The sequence below is a fragment of the Nannobrachium achirus genome, assembly GCF_963921795.1.
Source record: "Nannobrachium achirus genome assembly, chromosome: 15".
NCBI lineage: Eukaryota > Metazoa > Chordata > Actinopteri > Myctophiformes > Myctophidae > Nannobrachium > Nannobrachium achirus.
The window spans coordinates 63,017,060-63,037,108 of NC_137822.1; the positions used below are offsets into that span (position 1 = coordinate 63,017,060).

The window sequence follows — 20,049 nt, forward strand, 5'->3', positions numbered from 1 at the left end:
ACAGGTTGATGTCAACAATCAGCTCCGCATAAGGAGATTCCTAACGTTTTGCGGCGGTTCCGGAAAACCACGCGTCGGGTCGGGTCGCGGCCCGGCACTGCACTCCGCGCCGTGGCGGGGAACGCGCGTGCCGAATCTGAAGCCGGTGGGACGAATGGATATCTCTGTATCTGGCTGTCTTCATCTTGAGCAGTATACGCAGCCTGTTTGCTTTGCCACCCATGGGGAATGATGCCCCTCCGGTTGTTAGGCAATACCCATCATACCCGTGGTTCGGTTACGTCATATTGATGACATTCAATACGTAACCATGGCATTTTTTGTTGACTCATGTGGCGTACGTGATGTCAGAGCCTTTTATGAAGTGATGTCACAATGAGTCAGCGCTTGCGCCGATTTCCTCCAGAACAGCCTGATGTCAACAATCAGCTCCGCATAAGGAGATTCCGAACGTTTTGCGGCGGTCCGGGGAAAACCGCGCGTCGGGTCGGGTCGAGGCCCGGCACTGCACTCCGCGCCGCGGCGGTGAACGCGCGTGCCGAATCTGAAGCCGGTGGGACGAACAGTTCTCGAGATACGCGGATTACAGACACACAGACACGCAGACATAGATTTGTCACATTTATAGATAGATGACATCATCAACTTGCGACAGGCATTTCCCCTATTCAGGTGAAAGATTAGCTATTTCTAGAAAAAATAAAATAATTAAGGTGTTTTTAATCTTACATTGTATTTATAGAGGACAATTATAATGTATTAAGGCATATTTGTCGTATTAGCAAGGGATCCCTAAGACCCTTTTAATACCTGTAAAATAAAATAATTAAACGTTGAACATATTGTCAAATATTAGAGGCAGAAATTGTGAAAATAGCAGATCTACAGCGAGGCGTTGTGAGCGTTTAGATCAGCTATTTTCACAATAGAACCACGTCATACAAAATGTAATGCCTCAAGTCTTACAACTCCAAGTGATCGTCATGGTTGGGGGGTCCCCAGTTAAAATATGATTATTCGGGGGGGTCCTGGCCTGAAAAGGTTGAGAACCACTGGACTAGAGTAACGCCGCAGCCATGGCTGACCGCGCCCTCTGCTCAGGAAATGGGTCTAGACGGCCCCTCCCCCATCCTAGCCTCCTGTGGCTGCTCGGGGGCAGGACTGGGGCAGGTTGAGGGTGATGTCCCTCAGGCTGTCCCTCTCCCCTCGGATCTCCTGCAGGTCCTGGTCCAGGACGCCCAGGCTGCTCTGCTGCTCCTTGGCCGCCAGCCGCAGCTGCTGGATCTTGCGGCCCAGGCCGGGGCTCTCCACGCTGCCGCGGAGCGCGCTCAGCCGGCGCGCCGTCTCGTTCAGCACGCGGTCGAAGCGCTCCAGGGGCACGCTCCCGTCTGGGCGAAAGCCAGCGGCGGCGAAGGGAGAGAGAAGACAGGGTCGTGGAGATGGGAAGCAGAATCAGTTTGTTGTCTAACACCACAACCACACACACACTATACTATAGTGTGTACGGTATTTTGCTCCCCGTATCCCTATAGTGACTATAGGGATACGGGGAGCAAAATACCGTTCTACCACGCGCTTATTTATTATGAAAAGGGTGATGACTGGCGATTCAGTTTTAATGTGCGACTTGAGTGGAAGGAGGCTTATAAAGACTTAGATAAACTCGCATCAGTCAAATTAAATAGAAACAATACAAACATTACGTGGCCTATGTCGATTTGATCATTACAATCATAAGAACAGTAACCTTTCGAGTAGCCTACTGATGATGAAAGTTGCTTGCCTTTTACAGTACATTAAGTGTTGGAAATGATTCATTGTGAACTTGTATGATCGCCTCGGCTAATTTCACAGCACTGTATCATTTCAAACCCACTCAGATCGTAAGACAAGTGCAGGCTTCTGGGCCCGTTTAACAGATGACATTTTGGCCTTTACACGCTGAAACATGACCATGGGGGGATAAAACAGTGGAGGGATTTCCATACTAAATGAGGCATTAAGGAGGAGCAGAAACGCTGTATTGGGTTGACATTTAGGCTTTTACTAATAAGGACCCTTCATGGGTTTAAAAGAGGGAGAGAAGGCTTAAGAAAACACATCATGAAAAATCCTCCAGGGGCAGGGGCAGTGCTGGAAAAAAGTACGGTCATACCAAACTACCTATGAGAGTGGATTCCTGAATCCGCCAATGCATTTCAATGAGAATGGAGCTTTTTTTTTGGCAGAAAACAAGCTCACATCGAACAAATCTTTAGTGTTTGAAAAGGTTTGAATAGCTTCCAATGTTTTAACACAAATCTTCTCAAAACAATTTTAGATGTGGGTCCGTGGCCAATGCAATGTGCGTGTCCTTGACATGAACGAGTTTGAGAACTACTGCGCTAGCGTTCATGTGTTTAAGAAAGAGAAAAAAGGTCTACCCACCTATCTTATTTATGAGCTCAGTCAATGTATTAGAATAGGCTTCCAAACGGAGTTTGGCAGCTTCCATGTCCTCCTTCACACTGGTCAGGGACACCTCAGGCTGGAGGGGGAGAACACACAAACCATTATGTCTAGCTCAGACGCCATACAATCCCTGACAGATTGTATGCAATGTATGTATGTATGTATGTATGTATGTATGTAGGTAGGTAGGTAGGTAGGTGGGTAGGTGGGTAGGTAGGTAGGTAGGTAGGTAGGTAGGTACAGTATGTGGTTGGTAGGTAGGTAGGTAGGTAGGTAGGTAGGTAGGTAGGTAGGTAGGTAGGTAGGTAGGTAGGTAGGTAGGTAGGTACAGTATGTGGTTGGTAGGTATGTATGTATGTAGGTAGATAGGTAGGTAGGTAGGTAGGTACAGTATGTGGTTGGTAGGTAGGTAGGTAGGTAGGTAGGTAGGTAGGTAGGTAGGTAGGTAGGTAGGTAGGTACAGTATGTGGTTGGTAGGTAGGTAGGTACAGTATGTGGTTGGTAGGTAGGTAGGTAGGTAGGTAGGTAGGTAGGTAGGTAGGTAGGTAGGTAGGTACAGTATAGTATGTAGAAGGTAGGTAGGTAGGTAGGTAGATAGGTAGGTAGGTAGGTAGGTAGGTAGGTACAGTATGTAGTAGGTAGGTAGGTAGGTAGGTAGGTAGGTAGGTAGATAGGTAGGTAGGTAGGTAGGTAGGTAGGTAGGTACAGTATGTGGTAGGTAGGTAGGTAGGTAGGTAGGTGGGTAGGTAGGTAGGTAGGTAGGTAGGTAGGTAGGCTATCGGGGGCTACAGAAAGATATAGCTGCGTATCGTCAGCATAACAATGAAAGTTCACACCGTGAGCTGTAATAAGTTCTCCCAGCGGTAATATATATAAGGAGAACAATAGGGGGCCGAGTATTGAACCCTGAGGAATACCAGATGAAATATCATGCTTGTCTGACTCAAAACCATCCAAACCAACGTAGTAACTTCTGCCTGTCAAGTACGAGCAGAGCCAGGACAGAGCCGTACCTGAGAGCCCTATCCAGTGTTCCAGACGATGTATTAAGATTGAGTAATCTATCGTGTCGAAGGCCGCCGTTAGGTCCAGGAGTAAGAGAACAGATACGTTTTTATTGTCGGCGGACACCCTGAGATCATTAATTACCTTTACAAGTGCTGTTTCAGTACTGTGTCCCTTTCTGAAGCCAGATTGGAATTTATTGTGGACCTTGTTATTCTGAAGAAATACTTCCAATTGATGGAGGATGATCTTTTCAAGGACCTTGCCGAGAAAAGGGAGATTCGAAATGGGTCTATAATTGCCCGGCATGGAGGGATCAAGGTTGTGCTTTTTAAGCAAGGGCCTAACTACGGCCATTTTCAGTGTATCTGGGAAGACGCCTGACAAGAGAGAGCAGTTTACTATTTTTAAAATATCACCAATCACGCTGTCTAAAACCTCCTTTAGAAAGGGGGTGGGGATTGCATCCAAAGAGCAGGAGGAGGATGTCATCTGTGATATGGTTCTGCGAAGTTCCCCTTCATCAACTGCACAGAAGGAAACCAGGCTCCCCCTAGGTTTATTCGTGCTCCCAAACATGGCATCACTTGCCGTATCTGCAATTAGTGAATTCAAGATACCAGCCCGAATATTCAAAATTTTAGTATCAAAGAATGATGCAAACTCATCACACCTTGCCTTAGAGGCAGGGAGCGACTGTTTGTAAGACTGGGGGGGGCTTAGGAGGTGGTCAATGGTGGCGAATAAGACTCTGGCATTATTTTTGTTGTTATTAATGATACTAGAGAAATACGCCTGCCTAGCCAGACGCATGGCTTTGTTGTAAGCAGCTGTTGCTGACTTAAAAATCTCTAGGTGGATAATGAGTTTGTTTCCTCCAAGTTCTCTCAGCTCTGCGGCATTCTTTTTTGAGAGAGCGCATGTGCTCATCTATCCAGGGTGTAATTCTGGAGTTCCGCTTCTTTTTTATTTTCATGGGGGCCACTATGTCAAGAGCTGACTCTAGTTTTAGCTTTAAGTCATTTACTAAGGGGGTATCAGTTAGGGGGGGAGCACAAGCCAAATGGAGAGGAAACGCCTCAGCTGCAGATGAGCTGAAGAATCGTTTTTTTATAGTAGGCCTATATTCTCCATTGTCTATAACTAGACCAGGCACATCCATGCTGAAGCACAACAAGAAGTGGTCTGATAACTCAGGCTTATCAATAATCCTTTCTATGTTAATACTCAGCCCTTTGGAGATCACCAAATCTAAGGTGTGACCAAGCTTGTGTGTCGGCCCAACAACGTGTTGGATAAAATCTAGGGAATTTAATAACTGTAAAAAGTTTATTGCCACAGCATCTGAGGCATTGTCTATGTGTATGTACGTAGGTACAGCATGTGGTTGGTAGGTAGGTAGGTAGGTAGGTAGGTAGGTAGGTAGGTAGGTAGGTAGGTAGGTACAGTATGTGGTTGGTAGGTAGGTAGGTAGGTAGGTAGGTAGGTAGGTAGGTAGGTAGAGTATGTGGTTGGTAGGTAGGTAGGTAGGTAGGTACAGTATGTAGTAGGTAGGTAGGTAGGTAGGTAGGTAGGTAGGTACAGTATGTGGTTGGTAGGTAGGTAGGTAGGTAGGTAGGTAGGTACAGTATGTGGTTGGTAGGTAGGTAGGTAGGTAGGTAGGTAGGTAGGTAGGTAGGTAGGTAGGTAGGTACGTAGGTACAGTATGTGGTTGGTAGGTAGGTAGGTAGGTAGGTAGGTAGGTAGGTAGGTACAGTATGTGGTTGGTTGGTAGGTAGGTAGGTAGGTAGGTAGGTAGGTAGGTAGGTAGGTAGGTAGGTACAGTATGTGGTTGGTAGGTAGGTAGGTAGGTAGGTAGGTAGGTAGGTAGGTAGGTAGGTAGGTAGGTAGATAGGTAGGTAGGTACAGTATGTGGTTGGTAGGTATGTATGTATGTAGGTAGATAGGTAGGTAGGTACAGTATGTAGAAGGTAGGTAGGTAGATAGGTAGGCATGTAGGTAGATAGGTAGGTAGGTATGTAGGTAGATAGGTAGGTAGGTAGGTAGGTAGGTAGGTAGGTAGGTAGGTACGTAGGTAGGTACAGTATGTGGTTGGTAGGTAGGTAGGTAGGTAGGTAGGTAGGTAGGTAGGTAGGTAGGTAGGTAGGTAGATAGGTAGGTATGTAGGTAGGTAGGTACAGTATGTGGTTGGTAGGTAGGTAGGTAGGTAGGTAGGTAGGTAGGTAGGTAGGTACTTAGGAGGTGGTCAATGGTGGCGAATAAGACTCTGGCATTATTTTTGTTGTTATTAATGATACTAGAGAAATACGCCTGCCTAGCCAGACGCATGGCTTTGTTGTAAGCAGCTGTTGCTGACTTAAAAATCTCTAGGTGGATAATGAGTTTGTTTCCTCCAAGTTCTCTCAGCTCTGCGGCATTCTTTTTTGAGAGAGCGCATGTGCTCATCTATCCAGGGTGTAATTCTGGAGTTCCGCTTCTTTTTTATTTTCATGGGGGCCACTATGTCAAGAGCTGACTCTAGTTTTAGCTTTAAGTCATTTACTAAGGGGGTATCAGTTAGGGGGGGAGCACAAGCCAAATGGAGAGGAAACGCCTCAGCTGCAGATGAGCTGAAGAATCGTTTTTTTATAGTAGGCCTATATTCTCCATTGTCTATAACTAGACCAGGCACATCCATGCTGAAGCACAACAAGAAGTGGTCTGATAACTCAGGCTTATCAATAATCCTTTCTATGTTAATACTCAGCCCTTTGGAGATCACCAAATCTAAGGTGTGACCAAGCTTGTGTGTCGGCCCAACAACGTGTTGGATAAAATCTAGGGAATTTAATAACTGTAAAAAGTTTATTGCCACAGCATCTGAGGCATTGTCTATGTGTATGTACGTAGGTACAGCATGTGGTTGGTAGGTAGGTAGGTAGGTAGGTAGGTAGGTAGGTAGGTAGGTAGGTAGGTAGGTACAGTATGTGGTTGGTAGGTAGGTAGGTAGGTAGGTAGGTAGGTAGGTAGGTAGGTAGAGTATGTGGTTGGTAGGTAGGTAGGTAGGTAGGTACAGTATGTAGTAGGTAGGTAGGTAGGTAGGTAGGTAGGTAGGTACAGTATGTGGTTGGTAGGTAGGTAGGTAGGTAGGTAGGTAGGTACAGTATGTGGTTGGTAGGTAGGTAGGTAGGTAGGTAGGTAGGTAGGTAGGTAGGTAGGTAGGTACGTAGGTACAGTATGTGGTTGGTAGGTAGGTAGGTAGGTAGGTAGGTAGGTAGGTAGGTACAGTATGTGGTTGGTTGGTAGGTAGGTAGGTAGGTAGGTAGGTAGGTAGGTAGGTAGGTAGGTAGGTACAGTATGTGGTTGGTAGGTAGGTAGGTAGGTAGGTAGGTAGGTAGGTAGGTAGGTAGGTAGATAGGTAGGTAGGTACAGTATGTGGTTGGTAGGTATGTATGTATGTAGGTAGATAGGTAGGTAGGTACAGTATGTAGAAGGTAGGTAGGTAGATAGGTAGGCATGTAGGTAGATAGGTAGGTAGGTATGTAGGTAGATAGGTAGGTAGGTAGGTAGGTAGGTAGGTAGGTAGGTAGGTAGGTACGTAGGTAGGTACAGTATGTGGTTGGTAGGTAGGTAGGTAGGTAGGTAGGTAGGTAGGTAGGTAGGTAGGTAGGTAGGTAGATAGGTAGGTATGTAGGTAGGTAGGTACAGTATGTGGTTGGTAGGTAGGTAGGTAGGTAGGTAGGTAGGTAGGTAGGTAGGTAGGTACAGTATGTGGTAGGTAGGTAGGTAGGTAGGTAGGTAGGTAGGTAGGTAGGTAGGTATCAGACTTCGCGCTAGGATTTTAAACTGCTGGTCACCGTGACCGGCATGGTTAAAATTTACCGGACATCTGAAAAATATTCTGGACATTATCATTTTAATGCATAAATTACAAGCAGGTGCACAAACATAGCCAATAGCAAAAGTTAAAGTATTAGGCCTACTGCATAGTTGGGACTGAAAACGAATTTAGTAGTAGGTCCTAGGCTATGCTTCATCTTTCATAAGGGAATTAATAATATTGGACTATTCGCGCATAATGTGTCTGCATATGTGGATACTGCTTTCACAACAAGGTGTTTCTGTTGCATCATGTTTCATGCCAACAATACAATACCATGTCTTGACCTCAGAATAATGAGAAATAGTCTTAAAGTCGGGTCTGCGCAATTGTTTCATAAGGTTGATAGATTCATCTGGCCAGCAATGAATCAAATAGGCTACTCACTGTCGAATGGTGACACAGTGCGTCCATGTGCATGTTATGCAACTTTGGGAGAGTTGAAAAGGCTACTGTCTCCACTCCATCTCCTCATAAAGAACTTCAATCAAGTGTATAATGTTTGTTTATATGGGTTGATTGTTAACCTCCGTGCATTCCTTAATTCCCATGGGTTAACATGCAGTGTCGCAAGCTGACACTGAAATGAGCGAGCGAGAGAGAGAGAGACAAAGAGAGACAGACAGAGAGAGAGAGAGAGAAAGAGAGAGAGAGAAAGAGAGAGAGAGAGAGAGAGAGAAAGAGACAGAGACAGAGAGAGAGGTAGTCTGCGCACAGAGCAGAGTGTCTGATTTGCAGACAGTGATACTAATAATTTACCATTGGTTTTTCAATGTCCGGGAGGATTTTAATTTTTTAATTTTATTCATTAACGGTCAAATCCGGCACTTACCAGTCTAACGTGATCTGTGGTATGTATGTATGTATGTATGTATGTATGTATGTATGTATGGTATGTATGGTATGTATGTGTATGTGTATGTGTATGTGTACAGTATGTATGTATGTATGTATGTATGTATGTATGTATGGTATGTATGCATGCATGCATGTATGGTATGTATTAGGGTTTAATGCCGGGATCCCGGGATCCGGGCTTCCCGGGCAGAGCGCACGTAATTTCCCTCCCGGGAATTGGCGGCGAGACCCGTCATCCCGGAGGTTATGTTTTTCCTTGTTATAAAATACAATTTACTAGCAGCGCAGAGGCAATTAGACTGCCTGACACTTTATCCTCGCCAGCCGTGCAAGCATCTCGTCTGTTTCAGCTGTGTGGAAGGATTTTACCAGTCTCCGTGGGCTGTCAAGCAAGCCTGTCATCGAAAATAGCTGATCTACCATCTCACAATGCAGCGCAAAGTGCCCGTTGTAAACTTGTAGATTGGCTGTTTTCACTATAAGCTAGGCTGTACTTGTTAAAGCGATTCGGAGAAAACACTGACAGATGATAATGGCGCATTTACATTCTTATTGCTGCATTAATTATGCTTTTAACGTTTTTACATACAGTCTATGTTTTACATGAGAAACTCTCCAGCAAAAAAAGGGAGGGTGGGGGGTGCACGCACGCAATGAAGTGCCGTTCGCGAGAAGCTGCGCTGCGGTGTCGCGCCCTGTGAGCTTGTATTTCTACTATGTTTCTATAAATATGAAACAATAGATTTGCCATAAATTGCCGAGATATATAACTGTAACCACCAAACGCATGCATTATTGCAACCTCCATGTGTCCACTCCACTCAGTCAATTGGACTCACACATTGCCACTCTAAACATGAAATAGCCTAATCTGTTCAGTCTGTTGGTTTGCATTTCCACACAATATGTTTTAACCAGAACTAAAACATCTGACAGCACTTTGTGACAGTTTATGAATTGCATTGGCGTAGGCCTACCTTATTAGTGGGATGGTTGCGCTATTGCGTGTGTTTGCTTGAACAGAGAAGCGCTTTTATGGGCACAATTGCTCACTGCAACATGATGAGCATCTTCGCTCTACTAAAGTCGTGATATTTTGTTTTTATACAAGTGGGCGCAGAAAACGTCTTTTCAAAGAGATATGCCTATAGTGTGGAAGGAAAATTAATAAGAACATCCATTGCTGCGTTTGACAGTCCCATGAATTGCGCAGCCAATTGTGGCTGCCACAGAGACCGCACGTGAGTGGTGGATGATGTGAATTTGATCTGTAGCCTAATGATGTCCGATTGAATATAAAGGTCCAAAAGCGAGTCCTGAACTGAAGTTCTGATGACAAACAGCCCCCGCCCCGCAGACCGGTGATCATATCTTTCTACCCAGCCAGAGCAGAGCGCATGTGGGCACTTGTTGTCTCCGCCAGGCCGATAGGCATAGGAAACCGTTTTGCGCTTTTTATTTTTCCTTTTTTTTCTTCTTTTTTTTTAATATATATATAACGGGACATCCCGGGAAGCCCGGGTTAAGGTCAGAAAATTCCCGGGATTTAAAATGAGCCCAAATCCGGGAAAATATTAAACCCTAGTATGTATGTATGTATGTACCGGTATGTATGTATGTCCCACACATGGCTCATTGGCCAAGCATCGCTGTAATTCATAAATAGCACTGCTCACTTCACACTGGGTGTGTTTTTTTCTACCACAAACCTAACCCTGATGCGATCTATCAAACAGCAACAAAGGGAACAGAAATCAGCATGCACAGCGTAGAGTATAGCATAGCGCAGCGTGTACCTCAGAGGCGGTGTGGGCGTGTGCGCGGGCAGTCTGCTTCCCCTGCTCGGCCAGTTGCTGGAGAGTGCCTTCTACCTGGGAGCGGAGCTGGCCAGACGCCGTCCTGGTGAGCTTGGCTTGAGTTAAAGTGGCCTTGGATTCCTGGACACAAACATTCAGCAGATGGTGGAGCGATAATTCATACGGTGTGTGTTACTGTTTACCCCTTGCACGCGCGCACACGGACGCACGCACGCAACCACACACACACACACACACACACACACACACACGCACACACACACACACACACGCACATACACACAAACACACACCCTGAATTATTTCGCTGTTTTTTTTTTCTCACACACACATGCACACAGCTGAAAACACACACACCTGAACACACACACACACACACAGACTCACGCACAGACAATAGCCGAAAATAACCGAATGTAGGGCTGAGGTTGTTAATGCATGTTTTGCAATGATAATCAAAATCTACAAAGTAACTTTCAAATAAGTGTAGTGAGCAAAAGCACACACACACACCCACACACACACACACACACACACACACACACCTTTGCTACGGTGTGCGCCGTGCGCTCGGCCTCCTTGCTGGCGTTACGGGACAGACCGGTGCTCTCCAGCACGGGCCCCAGCATCTTCTCCATCTGCTTGACCTTCCTCCGGACGTCGGCCAGCACCTTCTCCTCCAGCGGCCTCTCCTTCTTCAGGGCAGCCTTGGTCTGAGCCTCCCGGCGAGGCCACTCCCTCTGCATGTCTGCACCAGTGGTGGAAAAAAAGTACTTGTATTCTTTGCTTAAAGGTGTCATGTCACGCCGCGATATTTTACGTTATGATGCAGTAGGTCATGTGGTCTCTCTGTAAACGCTCTGAAACAGTCAGAGAGTAGCCTCCACTTAAATTGTATTTTAATTGTAATTCTGCGCATATAAAAAATATGTACCCAATCCAGTGGCGTCAGTTCGGAAAGAGCTAAGGTATGGCAACATGACTGGTGTCTTGCACGCACGCCTTTGCGTGCGTGCAAGACACCGGTCATGTTGCCATACCTTAGCAACAGGCATAATACATTTATTTTAAGAAATGTATCATGCCTGTTGCTGGATATTTCAGCCTGGAACGGTTGTTCAAGTGCAGCTAAACTTTCTGCGCATATAAAACTATATGTACCCAATCGAACATGGTAGTTACATCGATACCGTTCACGTGAACTAGTTTGTTGAAGCTTATTCATTATAATGATCAAAATCGCTATGAGAGCAGCTGCACTGCACTGCGCCGCATTGGTCATGGTCACTTTTATATGCACAGATTTAGTAATGAAAGACATTTTCACGTAAGGTGACTTCCTGGTTTTCAAGGGGAGACGGACCTGATTTAGCTTTTTTTTTTTTTTTTTTTTCGTGCCATAACAGCTTTAAGTAAAAGTATCAATACTGCAATGTAGAAATACCCTGTTAGGGTGCACTGCACACACACACCAAAATATATAAGAGTGGAATCCACATTCCGCCAATGCGTTTCAATGGGAAGGTGGTGGTTTCATGTCTGTGGAGGATATCTGCACGCCGCGCCGACCTTGTGTTTATGCTGGAGCAGATACATTCGGCACAGGCTTTGGGACAGAATGCGCTCTGTGCGTTCTTAGTCAGCCGCGCACAAAAAGAGTTTATCCGCTGGCGGACATATTTTGGTGTGGGCGCACCCTTACAAGAAGTAAAAGTCTGGAATTCAAAATGTACCAGAGTAAAAGTACAAAAGTATTGGTATCAAAATGTAAATGTAGAAAGTACTCATTGTGCAGAATGTCCCATTTCAAGTTTTCAAATCTTTTGAAAATAGCAGATCTACAAGCTCACAATGTGTCACGTCGCATTGTGTAAAATCTGCCATATACGACGCAATCAATTCCATTTAATTTTTTTATCCACAAATGGCAGATTTCTCAAAAAATCCGCTCCATTCCCATTGAAATGCATTGGCGGAATAGCTCAAAATTTTAGGGTTCATATTTTTAGACGCAATAAGCCCATTCCCAAGATGCACTGCAATCTTTCATGGGCAGATGTGACTTATGGGTGCTGGTGTAAATAGTAACAAAGAAATTGCCGGCTTATTGTGTCTAAAAAGACATATTTAGCCACTTGTACGCATGCCCCCACCCACTGAAATCAAAATACTAAAATCGCTAAAACAATAGAAAGCTGTAAATGAAAACATTTTAATACTCATCTTCTCTTTTCTCTAATTACAATCTAAAATATGAACCCTTGTTGTTAAAAAACAAAGTTGTCCTTTAAAACCACTAAAACGATAGAGAGAAGTAAATAAAAACATTTCAACACTCATCTTCTCTTTTCTCTAATGACTAAGAATGAACCCTTGTTGTAAAAAAACAAAGTTGTCCTTTAACACATCGGATGCCCACGTGGTGTCTACAAGTCAATTTCTTTGATGTCGCTGGAGGCCCACGACGCGTTTGACGCGTTGTACAGTAAACTATACTGTACTGTAGCTACTGCACTTGGCTACCGCGGTGATGAAACAAACTCCATTTCCCAACATGCAGCGCGCAATTACGTCATCCGGACGTGCTGTGTGTCTCGTTGACTTCCTGTTTAGCGGCTGCACAAAAATGCTGTTTTCTCCGGATTCTCTTCCTTTTTTTCATTTTTTTCTCAAAACGGCAGCCTCTTCTACATGCCATAACACAAACACTGTGGCTTAGAAATGATAAAAAACGGTCCTGACTGAAAGAAAAGATTTTCGCGAAATAAACAGGACATACTCGGATTACATTTACTCGGATTACTTTTTTCGCCAGTACTCTCGCCGGTAGGTAAAATGACGCGTTGCCATGGGCACCAGCAAATTAAGACGTCAAAACCACGTGGGCGTCCGATGTCTTAACTCATTTTGTGCCCGCGATTTTCGGTCGCAATGATGTCCAGAGTGCCTCACGCAGGCTCCATCCGCTTGCACTCTCTTATTTTGAAAGCCAGAAGTGCCACAGCGTGATCACTTCCGGTCTGACGTCATCGGGTCGTGCGCCGGAACCGATCATTGTTTACGTGGTGCCATGCTGGATTGCAATGGAGCGTTTATACATGTGTTATATAAGCGAGCATCTGCCTCCATCTTCGCTTCTAAAGTGTTGTTTTGAGATAATGGACATTAAAGATGAGATCGGCCGTCCACCTCAATGTTATGGGATGACTATTGTGTGCTCGTGGAGCCGTGATGATGACAAATCAGCGCGGATTTTCGTCTCCGGACATCCGGCCATTCTACTCGGTAATGTACTCAATGTTACAGTAATTTATTACTTTTTGCGCGACATCACGCATTCGGCACTGTAAGTACTCTAGTACTTATTGCGTGACATCACGCAAACGGCACTAGATGAGTTAAGTAAATGTGCTCAGATAGTTTCCACCACTGGCTCTCACCTGTCAGCTCCCGGTGCAGTCTGATGGTTTCCGACTCGGCCTCTTTAGCCGCCACCACGGATGACAGGGCCACGACCTTTGCCCCCTGAGCGTGAGCTTTCAGCTTCAGGGACACAGAAACAGGATTATTATGACACACAAGCTCCGGGTCAACAGCAAGCACAATAGTATGTGTGCGTCAGCAGCGGCGGGAAGAAGTGAATGCATCAATACTGCAATGTAGAAATACTCCGTTACAAAGTACAGGTCCCGTATTAAAAATGCACTTGAGTAAAAGTACAAACTTAATGGTGTAAAATGTACTTAACACTTCCGCTGCCTTTGACAGTCCTCACCGTCATTTAAAGGGTTAATATCATGGTGTCGTTGACAGCGCTCACCGTCAATCTTACTGTAAATACAGTAAATATATCATGACTTACTATACGGATCCGTGGTCCACTGTGCATTGGTAAATCCTGTGACTTGTTTATAACGCACGTTGGGCGTGCACGCGAAGTGAAGCTCCTCCATAGTAAATCCATTGAGAGGCCCATAAAGAGACTTCATTTACTCAAAAAAGGACATCTTGATCCCAAGGCTGGCATGCTTACAGTACAAACTGCACTCGGCGGGGCACGGTCATGACACTTTTCTGGGCCCACACTGTCATGTGACTAGATGATGTGAACGTTGACGTCAAGTGATAATCCATCTGCGCAAAAACAACCCCTCCCGGCCCTTCAAAATAATAGCGGCGGCCTACGGAGGAAACGGCACGGCACCAAGGCATCAAGCATCCCTTCAGAGTAAGAAGCAGTAGAAGTGTTAAAGTACCAAAGGCAAAAGTACGAATTGTGCAGAATGTCCCTTTTCTCAAGTGCATCACAACACATGTTGAGCTTGCAGATCTGCTATTTTCAAATGGCCAAAATGTTTTGTAACTAGAGCTTTCGAATAATTATAGTGGAGTAAAAAGTACAACATTTGCCTCTGAGATGTAGTGGAGCAGAAGTAAAAGTATACTGACAACTGGAAATACTCCAGTAAAGTATAAGTACTGCGTGCCTGCGTGCCTGCGTGCGTGCGTGCCTGCGTCAATCACCTTGTGGATGTCATCGTCCATCTCCAGGTTCTTGCTGGCAGCCTGGATGAGAGGCTCCATCTCCTCTTGGATCTTCCTGACCAGCTCCTCCTTGGCCTGGACGTGCTGGGCCAGCTCGTCGCTCCTCCTGAGCAGAGCGTCACCAGCGTGCTGCTGCAGTACAAGAGACAAGGCTTATGACTCGGGGGTCATCAATGTGTCTGTATACCGTAGACCAGTGGTTCTCGACCTGTTTTGTCCCAGGGCACCCCATAAATATTGTTTTAATCCGAGGCACCCCTACATTATAATTTTCACTCCCAGCACCTTATATATTTATAGCATATCGTCCTTGTCGGGTGGAAACCTTGTATGTCCAAAACTGTTCATTTTTTGTATTTATCATCTATAAAATGTACTAAACTAGTGAAAGCAGCAGATCTACAAGCACACAACGCCTCGCGATGCGAGGCGCTGTGTGCTTGTAGATCGGCTGTTTTCACTAGTTTTGTGCCACAGTCTTGTATGATGAAGCAGGGCTTTGCTTTACCAAAAGACGTACACCTTTGAAACTTGGAGATACAAGGTTTCTGCCCGACAGTGACGATATTTTAGTGATTATGTTGCGAGGAAAACGTTGAGATAATAGTCATTTTGGTTAGAACTGACTGTACTTCAAGTTAAAAAAAAAAAAAAAAAAAAAATCAAGTGTCCAAATAAATCCCAAATATTATCAAATTATCTCGCGGCACCCCTGGACTGCTGTCACGGCACCCCAGGGTGCCCCGTCACCCACTTTGAAAACACCTGCCATAGACCAGTGGTTCTCAACCTTTTCAGGCCGCGACCCCAAAAATAATCATATTTCAACTGGGAACCCCCCCACCCAAGTTTCAAGTTTATTTCGCCATTTACGTTAAAATTGTCAATAAATTCATTGGAATTCCTGTTCACAAGCCAATACACAATACACAATAGGGCATTAACGAAAAAGTCGACAAGTCGACTGAGTCGACTTCATTACACAAGTCGACTCCCACCAGAGAAAGTCGAAAATCGAAGTTGAAAAAATATATATATATATATTGTGAAAATAGCACATATACATGCTCACAACGCCTGAGCATGTAGATCGGCTATTTTCACAATTTATGCCTCTATATATTTGACAATTTGGACAATGTTTAATTTGCCATTTTAGAGGTATTAAAAAGTCCTTAAATTGTCACTTTAGAAATGTGCAGACACCCTCTATACACTTAAACTTTATGTTGGTTTTTTGTTTACAGTTGAGTGAGAAAACAATGTTTCACATTAAGTTAATCATCTGGGGACCGCCCAAAATAATTGGGGGGTCGTGTGTGATGTGATGACGTCATCAAATGATAAAGTCGACTTCAACTCAACTTTTTACTGAGTCGAGTCGACTTGCAAAAATCACAAGTCGTTAATGCCCTAATACACAACAGTACATAATAAGACAAGGGTACAATCATATCGGCTCAGTGCATCAGTTGTAAAATGAAAAAGTATAAAAAAGTATGCAGCAAATGTAACATTACTGAGATAGAGTGCATTAGTGCTACTAAAATCGTACCGCTTCTGGAAAGAAGCTGTTTACTGGCCTATTGTGGGAACCTTATGCTTGGTCTTCCTGTCAGGGCAGCGCTCCCAGCGGTAGCGTCTGCCTGAAGGTGGCAGGTTTACAAGACCGTTGCCGGGGTGGCTGGGGTCCCTGATTATTTCCAGGGCCCTGTCAACGCACCTTTTATTATAGATGTCCTGCACAAGCACTACGATCTATTCCATTGTGAAAATAGCCCATCTACAAGGCGTTGTGAGCATGTAGATGTGCTATTTTCCCAATTTCTGCTTCTAATATTTGACAATTTCACCAATGTTTGACCAGAGGTACTGAAAAGGTCTTTAAAGTCCTTAAGTTGTCACTTAAGAAATGTGCGGATGCCCTGTATACACTTATACTGTATGTTGGCCTGTTTACTGTTGTTAACAACACTGTTAACATTTAGCTAATCATCTGGGGACCCCCCTCAAAATAATGTGGGGACCCCTCTGGGGGTCCCGGCCCACAGGTTGAGAACCACTGCCATAGACCGTAAAAAATATGGACAGTGGAAACCGTCACGTGACCCATTGGTTTGTATCAGAGTGAAAATTACGCTTTGTTTTGCCCTTGTATGGGTGCCACCATCATTCTTGTAAATGGTACCAGAGGAATGCTATTGGCTGCCATCGGTCACGTGCAACCGCAGGGATACTTGGCTGGGTAAATGTGTTGAGCCTGCCGAAAATAAAGCAGACGAAGAAGAAGGAGGGTAGGACCTATTTTCTACAGTCTATATGAGCATGCTCAACACAGATCATCAATTATTGACAATATGTCAATTCTAGTTGTCATTCATGGCTATCTCTTTATGTGTTCCTCACAATATTATGGTTCGCTCATTTTCTAGCTCTGTGGCAAAAAATAAATAAATAAATGTCCACCACAAGCCAACATGGCAATGACCCCTGCAGAGCTCCGGAAACCTTTTCATGGAAAGCACCCCAAACTGATATGTATTTGCCCGCAGACCCCCATCGGACATTATTTTCTGCAAAGGCACCTCCAGAAGAGAAGATGTATGGTAAGATTAATTCAAAAATATTAATTTCAACACTTACTTTTCAAGAACTTTGTACATCTCGCTATTTTTGAATAGCCAAGAAAATACTGATATAGTGGTTTAAATTACAGCAATGCAATATTGACTAATTTAGCCGAGGACCCCTCGGAACACACCCAAGGACCCCTGTGGGTCCAAGGACACTACTTTGAGAACCACCGATCTATTTGACAGCCAATCACAGTTACTGTAAATAGGTATGCTTAGAAACTCCAACGTTGAAAGCTAACCCTGTTTCTCTTGGTAAAACCAAATGGTTTATTGTTAGAAGAGTTAAAGCTCTCGATTCTGACCGTAAGCATGGTTACAGAAAGAGGCCATTCATCATCTTCAACGATAATGTTCCTGTTCCAAATGTTGAAATTTGATTTATTTATTTTTCCTGATTACTAAAGAGATGGAGAGATGTTACTGAACACTTACTATGGAAATATACATGTATTTAACGGTTATTTTAACCAACCTTTTGAATTTAACTCACAAAGTGTGTGTGTTTTTTTAACAGTAAATTAGCACAATGTAGGCTACTGAGAAGGAACATTACAGACATTAAATCTAATTTGGACCTAAATACACAAACACACATTATATAATCAGCTTTGCAAAGCCTTTTCAGAAATGGATGTGCTGAGGCAGATTTCATAAAACACCATAACATCAGCATCTGTTGATTTAGCCCAAATCTTAATCGTGTGCGTTTTTAACATAAATACACAACGACAAGACCAATATACTAGATGAAAGGGGGAAAAAAATAAGCGTTTTGGATATAGCGTTGCTATCAGGCAGAAACCTTATCTCCATATTTATACTTTTTATTCCCCCGAGCACACTGTCTAAAATCAGTCTAATGCCTCATTCACACTACAGATATATAGTTGAACGTTTAGCTTGGTAATTCAATGTAATCTCAATGGCAACCAGCTTTAAAGCTTTCAAAGCTTTGTTCTGAGCATCTCCTGCATCTTTAAAGCTGGTTTCCATTGAGATTACATTGAATTACCAAGCTAAACGTTCAACTATATATCTGTAGTGTGAATGAGGCATAACACAGGTATAGATTTGAAAGTTTTTTAGACGTCTAAACTTAGACTAGACGTTGACTAGACGTCTAATAGATGTCTAGATATAGACAGTCTACGCCAGGGGTCTTCAACAGGGGATCTAATCTATACTTGTCTTAGACCAATTTTAGACGTGAATGTTTTTTAGTTTTGTTTTTTCGCGAATGAATGCCCTTCTACACTGCATTAAGAGTAGTGAAAATAGCAGATCTAAAAGCGTTTGCAGATAGGCTATTTTCACTATTTTGAAATGTTTTAAAAATAGAAATGGAGCAGCTCTGGACATACACTTTTTTTTTGCCTGACAGCAATTCTGTCAGTTTTCATATTTCCAGAAGTAAAAGTATCAATACTGCAATGTAGAAATAATAACTAAAAGTCAGGAATTCAAAATGTACTTGAGTGAAAGTATAAAGTATCAGTATAAAGTCACAGTTTTGAACAGAAATTATCACGGCACTGCATCTTGAAGGTTTGAGAAACACTGCAGTATATCGTCACTGTCGGGCAGAAACCTCGTATCTCCAAGTTTCAAGTTTGTACGTTTTTTCACCAAGTAAAGCCCTGCTTCATCATACAAGGCTGTCGCACAAAATTTGTGAAAACAGCCGATCTACAAGCACTGTGTGCTTGTAGATCGGCTGTTTTCACTAGTTTAGTTCATTTTTTAAAACGATAAACACAAAACGAACAGTCTTGGAACAAGGTCTCCACCCGACAACGACGATATAGTGTGATGGACTGCACTAAGGTGCCGGCTACATGAAGCTGGATATTTCTGAATCTAGAAATTTTTTGGTGCTGTTGGGGCTTGCAACCACACAAAGCTGGATATTTCGGCCGCGAAACTGGATATTTTTGAATCCGGATAAATAAGTGGAGCGATTGAAAAATATCTGATTCACTGGATCCGTGTAGACGGGGAACCCGGATATCTCTGAAGACTTTACTGTGTGTGTGCTTGTTAGACCTAGATATCTTTGTCGTGTGGACCTAGATATTTTTCTATGTGGATATCTGAAAAACCGGGATATATGAAATATCCAGCTCCGTGTGGACCTAGATATTTTTCTATGTGGATATCTGAAAATCCGGGATATATGAAAAATCCAGCTCCGCGTAGCCATGGCCTAAACAAAAATGCTTCCGATGCCACACTGACCTCGGTGGTGCTGTTGCTTCCAGGTGCTGTGCGGTTGGAGCGTGGTGACGGAGCTGGAGACGGAGTGCTGGCAGACAGCTGCCGCAGGGAGGCGCTGATGTTGGCCAGGACCACACGGAGCCCAGCCGAGCTCTCCTCCAGGGCCAGCTGACTGGCTAGAGTCTCATTCACCTGGGCTGTTAGGTTCTGCTTCATCTGCTGCATGGTTAACAGTCTGAGGGGTGCACACACATAGTCAGTTGACCCACAAGCCCAAAAGCTCAAGGAATAGGGTTGAACCTGTGATGTCTTGCCGTACTTTTTATTTCAGTTTGATCTATTAGTTTGGTCATTAAGGTCCACAAAATGAGAGGCCTGCTCTGCCGGAAACAGTGCGAAAAAAAAGTTATGGCCATTTGTTGCGACCGTCAGGGAGCAGTTTACTATGAAAACCTCCACCGGCCGTCCGTCCGTCCGTCCGTCCGTCCGTCCGTCACACGTCACACCTTTGTTTGTGTACGGTGTGATGTCATATATCTTCAGTATGACATCACACCACATGTGTACACAAACCTTTGTGTACGTTGCTGTGGCAACAGTCTGTTGTTGCTGGTCTGTTAGTGTACGTTAGCAACCACCTTAGCAACCATGGTTTTACCCTAGC

The 20,049-nt window shown here is 44.1% G+C and overlaps 1 pseudogene across 1 annotated transcript in view; it reads right to left on the minus strand.

Moving 5' to 3' along the window:
* Nucleotides 1-1,131: 1,131 nt before the first annotated feature.
* LOC308299995 overlaps nucleotides 1,132-20,049 on the minus strand; it is a 158,543-nt pseudogene continuing 139,625 nt past the window's right edge. The window contains exons 6-12 of the transcript in view: nucleotides 19,407-19,620; nucleotides 14,515-14,667; nucleotides 13,431-13,533; nucleotides 10,536-10,738; nucleotides 9,970-10,110; nucleotides 2,428-2,527; nucleotides 1,132-1,388 (exon numbers count right to left, since the gene is read on the minus strand). The product of the transcript in view is annotated as an uncharacterized misc_RNA (transcript). The remainder of the gene's footprint in view (nucleotides 1,389-2,427; nucleotides 2,528-9,969; nucleotides 10,111-10,535; nucleotides 10,739-13,430; nucleotides 13,534-14,514; nucleotides 14,668-19,406; nucleotides 19,621-20,049) is intronic.